At 39.4% G+C, this 13,131-nt stretch overlaps 1 pseudogene; it reads right to left on the bottom strand.

The window, feature by feature from the left end:
• Positions 1 to 682: 682 nt before the first annotated feature.
• Positions 683 to 11,925, bottom strand: LOC114459768 (protein NLRC3-like; annotated as a pseudogene).
• Between the last annotated feature and the right edge of the window lie 1,206 nt (positions 11,926 to 13,131).

Below are 13,131 nucleotides of genomic sequence, written 5' to 3'. Positions count from 1 at the left end.
AACATTCAGAGCTGGAAATTTATTTTAGTTTTCAGTCAATAATTCACATTTTGGTTCATCCCTAATTTTTTGACTTGATAACTTGTGTCAGAGAAAAGATTAAAATGTAATTTCATAAGATATAGTTATATTTTTGTATGAACACAATCCTCACTGATTGGTTCCACCTCCTCTGATCTTCTCTCTCATTCCTTCATCAGCTCCTCATAGTTCTCCATCAGCCTCTCCTCACTCCTCACTACCTTCTTATCTCTGTCCTTCATCCCTCTAACCTGTCCCAGTCCTCCTCCTTTAGTGTCCCACCTCTCACACCTTCATCACATTCCTCTGATACAGCTCTCTGTCACACATGTGATGGGGATTGATGTGAACATGTGATGAGCTGCTGTGATGTGTCTCACCTCAGAGTGTGCAGTATCTGAGAGAGCAGCTTCACTGCTGAGTCTCCTGGATGGTTGTAGCTCAGGTCCAGCTCTCTCACACTGGAGGAGTTGGAGCTCAAAGCTGCTGCCAGAGAAGCCCCGCCCACCTTTGTGATGACACAACCTGACAGACTGGATTCAGAAAAACATCCACAACTCAGGAAACAAGTGAGGAGACGAGGAACAGGACAATATTGATGGAACATGTGATCCCACTGATCTGAGAGAGTCCAGTTTACAGTGAGGACTCTTCAGTCCTTCACACAGCAGCTTCACTCCTGAATCCTGCAGATCATTGTTACTCAGGTCCAGATGTTTCACACTGGAGGACTGAGAGCTGAGGACTCAGGACAGAACTGCACAGCTTCTCTCTGAGAGACCACAGAAACTCAGTCTGATGAAGAATCAGAGAAACCTTACAGATGTTTGTCTGTGACAGAATTAAAGACATGTTCTAAAGTCACATACTCAACTTTCTTGGAGGCTTTGATCACTGGGAGCAGCTTCAGAAAAGCTTCCTCTGAAGGAGAGAATCTCTTCAGGTCAAAGACATCCAGATGTTCTTGTGATGACAGTAAGATGAAGACCAGAGCTGACCACTGAGCAGGAGACAGTTCCTCTGTAGAGAGACGTCCTGAATTCATAGACCGTTGGATCTCCTCCAGCAGAGAGTGATCATTCACTTCATTCAGACAGTGGAACAGGTTGATGCTTCTCTCTGTGGACAAACTCTCACTCAGCTTCTCCTTGATGTATTTAACTGTTCTTTGATTGGTCTGTGAGTCACTTCCTGTCTGTGTCAGCAGGCCTTGTAGGAGCCTCTGATTGGTCAGCAGTGAAAGACCCAGCAGGAAGCGGAGGAACAAGTCCAAGTGTCCATTTGGACTCCGTAAGGCCTCGTCCACAGCACTCTGATGGAGAAGGTTAAAGTCAGGCTGACCTCCATTATGGGGAAGGTTCAGTGGTTTATGTTCCAGCAGGTTGACTTTAGAGCTGATGAAGGTCTGATGGACATGAAGAGCAGCCAGAAACTCCTGAAGGCTCAGGTGGATGAAGGTGAACACCTTGTCCTGGTACAGGCTGCTCTCCTCTCTGAAGACCTGTGTGAACACTCCTGAGCACATTGAGGCTGCTCTGAGGTCCATGCCACACTCTGTCAGGTCACTGTCATAGAAGATCAGCTTTCCTTTCTGCAGCTGCTCAAAAGCCAGTTTTCCCAGAGACTCCATCATCTCCCTGCTCTGTGGACTCCAGTGTTGATCTGTGGCAGCTCCTCCATCAAACTTCACCATCTTGACTTTTGTTCTGAAGGACCACATAGTGGCTGTAGATCTGAGTCAGAGTCCTGGGCAGCTCTTCCTTCTCTCTGCTCTTCAACAAGTCCTCCAGAACTGTAGCAGTGATCCAGCAGAAGAGCGGGATGTGGCACATGATGTGGAGGCTACGACACCTCCTAATGTGGGACATGATCCTGCTGACCTGCTCCTCATCTGTGGACCTCCTCCTGAAGTACTCCTCCTTCTGAGGGTCCGTAAACCCTCTGACCTCTGTCACCATGTCCACACACTCAGGAGGTATCTGATTGGCTGCTGCAGGCCGTGTGGTTATCCAGAGGCGAGCTGATGGAAGCAGTTCTCCTCTGATGAGGTTTATCAGCAGAACCTCCACTGAGGTGGACTCTGAGACATCAGTCAGGGTCTGAGTGCTGAGGAAGTCCAGAGGGAGGCGACACTCATCCAGACCATCCAAGATGAACAAAACCAGGAAGTCCTGGAAGCTGCAGATTCCTGCTTCTTTGCTTCCAGTGAAGAAGTGATCAACAAGTCCCACCAAGCTGAAGCTCCTCCCCCTCAGCACGTTCAGCTCTCTGAAGGTCAGTGGGAATGTGAAGTGGACCTCCTGCTGGGCTTTGTCTTCAGCCCAGTCTACAGTGAACTTGTGTGTTAAGAGTGTTTTCCCAATGCCAGCCACGCCCTTTGTCATCACTGTCCTGATTGGTTGAGGTCTTCCAGGAGGAGCTTTAAAGAGCTCTTCTAGTGTGATGGCTCTTTCTGCTGTGTCTGATCTCCTGGATGCTGTTTCTATCTGTATGACCTCATGTTCCTGGTTGACCTCTCCACCCTCTCCCTCTGTGATGTAGAGCTCTGTGAAGATCTCCTTCAGGAGGGTTGGACTTCCTGCTTTAGCCACGCCCTCAGACACACACTGGAACTTCTTCTTCAGCTTGGACTTCAGCTCACGTTGGTATCGATGAGCCTTTGTTCCTGAATGAAAACATACTTAATGTTAGAGTGGAGAAGTCAGAGCAGGTTTGAATATTGGAGATCAAAGTGTGTGATGTTCCCAGTCTGGATGGTTCCTCAGAATAAATGTGACTGATTGAATTGTGTTTTCTTGTGATGTTTTTCACTGTGAAGATGTTAACATGCTCTTACTGCTCTGCAGACGCTCAGCCAGCTCCTCCTGCTTCATCCTCTTCAGGAAATACAGTGTGATGTTCAGAAAGGCCTCCCTGCTCCTCCTCTGCTCCTCATTTTCACCCTCCATCTGACTCTCTGAGCACTCTGGATCATCTCCATCCACAATCTTCTGCATCTGTTTGAGTTCAGCCTTAACAAAGCTGATGATGTTGTCCTCCAGCAACTGGAACACAAGTACATTAAAGGTAATAATGAGTGAAGGCCTGCTCCAATCATCTGTGTGTGTGTGTGTGTGTGTGTGTGTACAGTGGTTTGATCACAGACTGACACAGGTTTAGTGTCTTTGTAGACGTACACACCGTAAAGATGACATCAAGCTCAGCTCCAGAGGAACCATCCACACCCTCCAAGCTGTTGTGGAGAAGACACAGACACTCAGACATGCTGAGGAGCAGCTGGAGGAAAGCACAGGAAGCTCTGCTAACATCATGTGAACATCAGTAACAGTGGGTGATGTCCTGCAGAGCCACAGTGCAGTGAGTGTGGAGCAGCCTTTGGAGCTCAGCTCACGTGTGGAACATCTCAGCATGTTTCCACTGAACAGGAGAACAAGTCTGTTGGACTGAGGCTTTATTTGTCTTCAATCCTTCACAAATCTGAAAATCACACACTGTCTAAGACTCACACTGGAGACCATTCCTACAAAGCCTTTTCTCTTTCACCTTCCACTGTTTGCTGAGATTTACATCAACACCACTTCAATAACAAACAGTCCATCAATTTTTTATTTTTTTTTATTGGGGGTGCTTACCACTCAATGGGCCACTTTTCATTCTGGCTGTTTAACACACAACACTAAATAGGACAAACATTTAAAACACAATATAAATACAAAAATAATAAATAAACATTAAAACACCATACACATATAAAACTAAATAACTAAGGCTCCTGTGGTGAGGGCGGTCCAGGTGAACCAATTTCTTCCAAAGCTGGTGGTCCTGTCCCAGCAGATCTGCATCCTCAACAACAAGTCTGTGTTGTCTGAGATCGCCTGTTATGATGTTGACCCATTGTGGGCGGGTCTTGCCACCTGGCCATCTCCAACCTGCTGCCCTTGGGTCAATAGCTTTCGTCAGATGGTCAGGAGGTAGGTGAAGGACATGGCCAAACCAGCATGTGTGTCGCTGTGCAGCCTAGCAAGATGCTCTAGGTTGACATGTGTGGGCTCTTAGCACTTCATTAGAATAAAAATAAACAAATAAATACTTGAAATCATTTAAACTGTGAACCCTGAATCTATAATCTATGAAAGTTTAACTTTTTGAATGAAATTATGGAAATTAAACAACTTTTCCATGATATCCAAATTTTTTATAAAGGGTCTGTGTAAGAGGGTGTGGACACTTTAGCAACCTCATTCTCTCAGTTTTTATTTATTTATTTTTACTTCATCTCCCTGAAAAAACGTTTCAGTTTGTTTTTCAATTGTATTGTACAGGTTATAGGTCACATTAAAGGTGGAAAATACTGTGAAATTATTTATATATATTGTCCCTCCTCTGCTTACTCTCCATAATAGTTTTGAAGCCCTCACATACTAAAATAAAGACAAACTCAGTCCAATTGAGCGACTGAAACAACCACCAGGAAAACGCCTCCACCACTGCTGGGACTGAATTCCCATCAGTCCAAATGCTCCATAGCCTGTCTAAAACTTCTCAGAGCAGCAGTACAGAGACACTCTGGTTCCACGTACAGCCCTACAGACATCAACAAACACTGCTCTACTCCACCTGCTGCAGAGCTGCTTCTATGCAAAAAGACCCCAATGACGGAGGGTCCCGAGCAGCCATCAGTGACCCTCTCACCATCAGACGCTCCTGGTCAGTGTAACAGGTTCACACACATTCCTCGTCACTCATTATTGGTGATTCAATAACTAGGAAGATCAGATTATTTAATGCCATCACACACTGTATTCCAGGTGCTACAATTCACACTATCTGAGACAAACTGAACCAAATGTTACCCACGCTGCCAGTAACTGTTACTAAAATAGTGTTACACAGGGCCACCGTGGCTCAGGTGGTAGTGGGTTGTCTTCTGATCGAGAGGTTGGGGGTTCGATCCCAGTACCTGACTATGTGTCGAAGTGTCCTTGGGCAAGACACTGAACCCTAAGTTGCTCCCAGTGGTCGACTAGCGCCTTGCATGGCAGTCCTGTCCCACTGGTGTGTGAATGTGAGAGTGAATGGGTGAATGAGCTGATATGTAAAGCGCTTTGAGACTGTTTCAGTGTGGTGATAAAGCGCTATAAAAATCAAGTCCATTAGTCCAAGTCCATTTACACGCAGGAACAAACAACGTTTTAACGTGGTCAGACCAGATTATGAAGTGGATCAGATCTGAGGGAATATAAAAGCTCCGCCTCCTGGTGCACAGCACTATTGTTGCTCTTCACTGTCATCATGGATATGAATTCATGATATTTATTCAATCAATCAATCAATCAATCACATTTTATTTATAAAAAGAAGCTCCTTTCATACAGCAAGTGTAAGATCATAAGCTCCTCCTCCTGCAAAGACGCTTGCTCTGCCAGTTTTCGCCATTGTAGTGATTGGTCAGACGCTGCTAGCTCCACCCCTTTCATGTGAACGTGCACGTACCCAGGCTGAAAACACTTGGCTATAATTAGCATGTTGTTATCGACCTTCGTAGGACAGCATCACCCAGACAGGGAGTGTTTGGTTAGTTGAAGCTAACAGAGATTAATCCAGGATATAATAATCTAGATTAGTAGCATAGGGCCTTAGTGTCAGACACTTTGTTTATTTGTTGAATCCATAAATAAGGCCTTGATAATAAAACATTGACCTGTTCTCTAGCGCCACCATCAGGACAAACTTTTACATTAGAATTCATTTATCTGGAATAGTTTTCATCTAAATCTTCTCAAATTTACTGACAACATTAATGAACACTAGAGTATGAACCTATTGGTTGTGGTGATGATATGACCTTTGACCTTTACTGCAGCGCCATCATCAGGTCAAACTTTCACTTTTACAGTTAGTGGATCTGGAAAATATTTCATCTAAATATTTTCTAATGTGTGGTGAACATTCATAACTCTCACACAATGAACCATAGTGATTGATATTGGTGACCCCCCCCCCCCCCCTTATAGATTCATTTACTTATTTCTGTTATTTTTTTTGTAACATTAATAATAATAATAATAATAATAATAATAATAATAATAATAATAATAATAATAATAATAATAATATTTAAAACTCAAAACGTGAACAGAAACAATTATTTATTCACACCAGTCATACTAGTGGTGGTAAGCCACATTATAGCCACAGGTGCCCTGGGGCAGACTAACAGAAGTGTGGCTACCATTTGGTGCCTACGGCCCCTCTGACCACCACCATCATTCATACAGTTCATACACATTCCTATGGAGTTATTCACTATAAAGTTTCACTCCTCTTTTAACAGTGGCAGAGTTTTTCTTTCTTTATTTTTTAGTTTATGGTTTTATTGTTTTTGTGGTTGTTTTTTGTGTGTGAGGGGTTTGAAAAATGAAAAATGAAAAAATGAAATATCAGTTTTACTTTACAATGTCATGTATCAACTCTGCCTCTGTAGGTGGGGAGATGTAAAGTCACACACACACACACACACGTTTTACACCAGTGTGTAATATGTGATCATCACAATGAATAAATATCATCATGATCATCTTATGTTTAATCAATTGTATCAAATTAAGAAAAGTCATGAAATATAAAGCAAAAAAAAAAGTCTATTATTTTTTGAGTGATAAACATTGAATGAGATCAAACTGACATCAAGAATAATAGGAGGGTTAAAAGGATAGCTGCTACCATATATGGTCAATTGGAGGCGTGTCTTAATGTAAATGATCCTGAACGTGTGCTAGCTTTAGAACAGGTGGGATTAATCAACACTGCTGTGTGTACGACCTCTGTCCACACGCTTCATAAATACTGATTCTTTTTGTACTGGTGCACATTCTACATTTCATTGGTCTGAACGTATTTAGAACCAGTTCTATGAACGGATCAATAAATGAGGCCCCTGGACCATCAGGAAGACAACCAGCAACCTTCTTTATGTGGACTCACTGTGGGTCAGTAGATGGACCTCCTTTGAAGAGAATGGGTCTGTACATGGACTGGTCACTTCTAAAGGACACACAGCTGGGTCCAGGTCCAGGTGTGAGCTGCTTCCTGGTCCTTGAACCCACACACACACGCACGCACGCACGCACGCACACACACACACACACACACACACACACACACACACAGACACACACACACACACACACAGTGTAACACTGATGTACAGAGGTGTGAGTGCTGAGCTCTGACGTGGTCTCACCTCTGATCTTCAGTCTGGATTTCATGTTGTTCCTTCACCAAGTCCTGACCCATCTCCACGTCATGAGATGATGAGCTGAAAATATGAGTGTGAGACAGACAGCGCTACCTGAGTATCATGGTGAAGAGTGAAAACACACATTAGAGAAGATAAAAGATGTCAAAGCTCTGAGTTTCACAACAGATATCTGGAGCCCTGAAGTTTAACAGCACACTGACTGGATGAGAGATAGTGCTACACACTGTGATGCTCACGCTAAATGCTACACACTGTGATGCTCACGCTAAATGCTACACACTCTGATGCTAACGCTAAACGCTACACACTCTAATGATAACGCTAAATGATACACACTGATGCTAACGCTAAATGCTACACACTGTGATGCTAATGCTAAATTTTACTTACTGTGATGCTAACGTTAAATGCAATGCTTACGCTAAATGCTACTCACTGTGATGCTAACACTAAATGCTACATACTGTGATGCTAACGTTAAATGCAATGCTAATGCTAAATGCTCTACTAAACCATTTTAAAAAGAAGATTTCTGTTTCTTTTTAATGTTTACCAACCAAGCTAGTTAAGCTGTTTTTTTTTTTTTTTCTCTCAATTTCAGATCCTTCATTATTTAATTTTACATTGTTAAATGCACTGACTGTAAATCATATAGGTATCGGATCGGTATCGGCCAATAGGAAACACCAGATATCGGTATCGGAGGTGAAAAAAGCAGATTGGTGCATCCAGTATAGCACCAGTATGTGGACAAAGATGGAGGACAACGCCACCTTTGAGCTTTCACCCAACGAAATATAACACAAGGCACTTTATTACTAATGCCTTTTAAAACCATTAAAAACTGCATTCATACAAAAAAGGAAGATAAAGAACAGAGTATAAGATGATCAGTGCTAAGGCTAACCATGAAGAAGAGGAGATGATGCTGAGGATCCCAGAGAAAAGAAAACAACACATTCACTACTAAACAATGAAAAGTAGAATATTTACATTTACTGAAGAAAATATAAATGAGGATGCAGGTGCTGGCACTGTATTAGCTTAACATTAACATCAGCTTTAGCATTAGCATTAGCCTAGTGTTAGCACTTGCCTAGCATTGAAAAAGTTGATAAAAGCTGAAATGTGTTGATTGTTTTATCTGAAAGTGAACAGACAGATGAACATGTTAAAGGTTGAAATCAGTTGAAGAATGGATGAACAGCTGAAGTTCACTGTTGAAGGTTTAAAATATTCGAATGGTGATGAAAAATGAAAAGTTAAATAGTTTAAAAAAAAAAGTTGAAAAGTTAGACATTATTTAAAACAGCATAAATTAAATTATTTGAACAGTTTGACACCAAACTTGTTGAAATGTGTTGAAAATGTAGGACTAGTTAAAGGAAGAGGGAATAATAATAATAAAAACTACAAATTTAATAAACTATCTACTTGAAACTCTAGTAGAAGCGACAAAGCAAACACCATTAGAGAAATGAACAAACTACAAATATATCAAAACTTAAACACAATGTACACAATGAGAAATGTCAGGATTAAAGAACAATAAAACACACACACGCAGAGTGTAGACTTTAGACAATAGTCAATCATCAACTGCCTTATTATCATGGAAACCACTAAAGATACCACACGATACACTGTGGTGTCCCCGTAGGTAAATGACTTTTGGACTCCAAGCTGCATAAATAAGCTGCTAACACATCATCTATTGCACAGAGTCATTTTACACAAAACCTACAGACAATAAATAAGAATCAAGTACAGAAAGACACATCAAAATAGAAGGAATAAAAATATAACACCATGGCATTATTGCACAGTCCTGCTACATTATTATGAGGCACCAGGCACATGCAGAGTGTGTGTGTGTGTGTGTGTGTGTGTGAGTGAGTAACTTGAATTTGATAACACATAATGTCAGTTAACACATGCTAATTGCTAATTTCTTGCCACATATCAAACATACATATTTAGCCGACATGTTGGCAGGTAAATGAATCTGTTCCCACACAATTAAAATGTATATTTACTTCTAGAATAGTCTTTAGTTGGTTTAATTATCTTACCAGGGATTTAAAACTTCAGGTTAACCACAGGTGTAGGAAAGTTAAAGGTCTGTAGATGTTTCAGGAGGTGAAGTAGGAAAGTGCTGAGTCATTGCATAATGTGATTTATTTTTAAGTTAACAAATTGTTATATCATGATTTTATTTGGTGTCAAAGTCATTAATCATTAAAAACCTCTGTGAGAAAATATTTATTTATTTCAATATTATTTTAAAGCTATAGGGAGCCATTACAAAAGAGTCAATGGGCCACATAAGGCTTCAGAGCCACATGTTGCAGACCCCTGGCTGAGGATAATTAATTAACCTTATTTTAATCATTATCACACAACATTAGCCAGTTGTTTAATTTGACCTGCTGTGCTAATGCTAGTGCTAGCACTGGTGCTGCTAAGTATGTCACAGACACAGCTTACTTGAGTATAACACCGTGTTGTGTGGTCAAATGTTTGGACATATTGGTTGTGTTAGCGCCGTTAGCCACAGATCCTTCTAGCAGGAATTACAGGTGACCATCCCAGAGGTGTGGTCTGTGATTTAGGTCAGTGATTCAACTGAATTGTTCATAATACAGTGAGCAGGTTACACGTTTTCTATCCTTTTATGTCTTTATTTGCAGGTTTGGTGTTGAAGTAATCCAAAAGTAATCAGTTACATTACTTTAATATAGTGATACTAAGAGTAAGTTACTGATTCCTTTTTTAACAAATAACTTGTAATTTGTACTGAATTACTTTTTAAAAGTAACCCTCCCAACCATGACAACATATTCACTATTGTTACTATTAATATAATCTTATGTATCTTTGATTTTCAAAAAGTTTTATTCCCCCCATTGTATTTATTATTATTATTATTATTATTATTATTATTATTAATACAATTATTATTATTCAAATTATTATTATTATTATTATTATTATTATTATTATTATTATTATTATTATTATTATTAACGTCCTCGGGGTAGGTGCTTGGGGGACCTCATTGGCTGTGGGTTAGCCTCCTCCTGCTAGATGTCGAAACCATCATTGATCCCTCTTCCTTTAATTTATATATATATTTTTTTTATTATTATTAATGAATGAATGAATGTGTAAGTCGTGTTAGTTATACCTCCCCCCCCAAAAAAGAAATAAATAAATCATTTAAAAATTACCAGCCGCCCCTTAAATTGTAGCAAAAGTATGTCAAAAACACAATATTCAATAAACTATTAAAATATAGTAGAACAGATTTATAAAATACAATTAATGGATATGGAGTCATTAGGTTATTGCAGTTTTTTCAACCTTGGGGTCAGGGCCCCATGTGGGGTCAGCCTGGAATTAAAATGGGGTTTAAATGTCTCGTAATTAAAAAAATTAAATTAAATTAAAAAAAAAGTAGATGAAAACTTTTTTTTTAATTATTGTTTTTCAAATACACATCACAGACAATAAATATCAAATAACTGTATCCTATACGTAAACATTCTCAAACATATAAATCTGGTTCAAATAAAATACAGTATATAAATACATAATCCTGGCTACTCTGTATTAATAACACACTTTAATAAACATACTCAGAAACTAATTCGAAAAAAAAATGTCCCAGGGGTCGCTGGACATTTGTGATATTAAAATGGGGTCATGGCCCAGAAACTTCTGGGTTAATGTAAAGAAAAAAGAAAGTTTATATAATAATACTAGTTTAGTTTCCAGGTGAAAATGAGTGTAGATATTAAAAGTTACAGGAGGGGCCCAACAAGATGGTTTGTACCCAGAACCCAAAATGTGGTGCTACGCCCCTGCCTTTCCCCCACATATTAGTCTATTATTAACTTGTTGTTGGCTCCTCCCCTCACACTCTAACAGCACAATACCATTATTATTATTATTATTATTATTATTTCACACACACTTACTATATTATAATGTCTATGACTTGTAAAGACAAAAAAATAAAAACATATATCCAAATAGACACACATGTGCATCCGTACATACATATATACATACAGTACCTGTACATATGTATATATACATACAGTACATGTACATATGTATATATACATACATCCATGCATGGACAGAATATCTATAAATACATAAATGTATCTCTCTCTCACACAGACTCAAACCTTTTTTCTACAGAGTTTGTTCCTGGAGGTCTGCTGTCCTTCCTGTTTCAGATGTTGGTCAGTTCTTCATCAGTGTGTGTGTGTGTGTCTGCTCTGTGACTGTGCGTGTGTGTGTGTGTGTGTGTGTGTGAGGTGAGGACTCCTCCACACCCTCATTCCTTCCCAGTATAAAACATATGAAACCAGTTTACCCTCATTCTGCTGTGATGCATCACCAGTTACTGTAATTAAATACACCAACAGCTAAACCTGTCTTTGTTCCAGAGCCTTTTCAGATTTGAATGTAGTCCTAGTAATAATAATCACATTAAAAACACACTTCAGATCAGGCTTTACACCACCAGGATGTTTGGGACAATCACAGTTACAGTTTTTATCAGTTGTTAAACACAAATACTGCTATTTGAGACACAATGACCACAACATGTAACTCATGCACCCCTCTACTATGCTCACTGACTGATCACATGACCAAACACCTGTCACAAAGGTTTTTAATTATCAATCAGAGCTTCAGCATAAAAGGGCAACAGGTGAGTGTTTATGTTTTGGACCAATAAATGCTAACATTGGAAACAGAGGCGGAGCCAGAGGAGTGAGAGGAAGAGGAGGAGGAAGAGGAAAGCAAAGGACTGTAATCTCTGATGAGATCTGAACCACTTTGGTTGATCATGTGATCAATCATGGTGTTACAATGAGAGAAGTCCCCACATTGTTCACACACTCAACTTTGAATGAAAAAAAAAAACATCTTTTACGCTGGAAAATATGGTAATAATCGCTATGTGGACGAGCTTCAAACAATTTAAGTTGTGCACAAATTAATATGATTTTGCCAAATTAAATTATTTTCATGATTCCACATTTCTTAATGCAGTCCAAGTATGATCTATACTTATGAGCTAGTGTCTATATAGACAAGAGAAAGGTCATCCTACAGGGTCATATCTCATCACCATATATGGAATCACCTTGCTCTAGAAATAGATGAGAAAAAGACAACCTATCAATCAGTGAAACAGGGAGCTTGTTGTTTGACCCCCAAGTTTAAATATATCTCAGTGGTACACTGACTCAAAAATGAAGGCCTCAAAGCTCTTTGCTGTGATGTATAAGAAACAGTTCATCTTTGTTCAAAAGAGTATAAACCTTTTAATATCAAGATGTTAAATACTTTGATACACTTCTAGAGCGTTAGCTGTTATCAGCTAGCAGAGCGTTAGCTGTTAGCAGCTTGCAGAGCGTTAGCTGTTTGCAGCTAGTAGAGCATTAGTTGTTAAAAAAACACTGATTGCATGGCAACAGCGGTCTATTAATTTATTTCATTGTAGTTTAACGTCATTTTAAGATAACTGTGTATTTTAATTTTTATTTTAATTTTAATAGCTTGATGTTGATGTGTGTTCATTACTGATATTTTATTATTTATTGTTAAATATGGAAGTTTTGCATCTTTTCACAAAATGTGAATGTCAATAGTAAAACATTTTAGTAATAATAATAATAATAATAATAATAATACTTGATGAGCTAAATTATCACTAGAGCCACTTTATATGTTTCTATTTAGTATCAAAGTTACAGTTTATACTAAAGTCTTCAAGCTGCAGCTGTTTAAGTTCAATTATTGTTGTTTTTTATTTTGGTTAAGGC

This window comes from Gouania willdenowi, unplaced genomic scaffold (genome assembly GCF_900634775.1).
Source record: "Gouania willdenowi unplaced genomic scaffold, fGouWil2.1 scaffold_341_arrow_ctg1, whole genome shotgun sequence".
Lineage (NCBI taxonomy): Eukaryota > Metazoa > Chordata > Actinopteri > Blenniiformes > Gobiesocidae > Gouania > Gouania willdenowi.
The sequence above is the reverse complement of the archived record's forward strand: the minus strand, read 5'-3'. Positions and strand labels throughout refer to the sequence as shown.